Below are 619 nucleotides of genomic sequence, written 5' to 3' on the forward strand. Positions count from 1 at the left end.
AAACTATTCAAAATTTTAAAACTAATGGCACTAACAGAAAGTTTATAATTTTTGTGTCCTAAAATCAAAAAGAAATCACTAAAAAACTATAAGTATTTAGTTGTAAGTATAAATAAAAAACAAATAGAAAAAAATCTATTTTTATAGTAAAGTTATTCATAAACTAGTGATTCACACAAATTTTTAAAAATTCAAATTTAAACTATTCAAAATTTAAAACTAATGGCACTAACAGAAAGTTTATAATTTTTGTGACCTAAAAGCAAAAAGAAATCACTAAAAAACTGTAAGTATTTAGTTTTAAGTAGAAATAAAAAAATAAAAAACCAAAAAAATGTAGAAAGAAAAAAGAAAAAACCAAAAAAAATGCCACCTACTGGGCCTCCACGGCCTGAATACGACTAGAAACCCTACACGGGCCAGGATTCAGGCCCGCAGAGGCCCCATAGGCCCACAGGTAGTAACAAGTTTAGGCCCGAAAGCCTGCATTAGAGAGGAGCTCGAATGGGGAGGCACAATAGCGCTTATAAACAAGTGTCGGCGCCCTTCAGCTAGCGATGTGGGACTAAACTTCAGCTAGCGATGCAGCACAAGGCCATTGGTCCCGGTTGGTGGCACC

This window comes from Triticum aestivum, chromosome 7A, assembly GCF_018294505.1.
Source record: "Triticum aestivum cultivar Chinese Spring chromosome 7A, IWGSC CS RefSeq v2.1, whole genome shotgun sequence".
NCBI lineage: Eukaryota > Viridiplantae > Streptophyta > Magnoliopsida > Poales > Poaceae > Triticum > Triticum aestivum.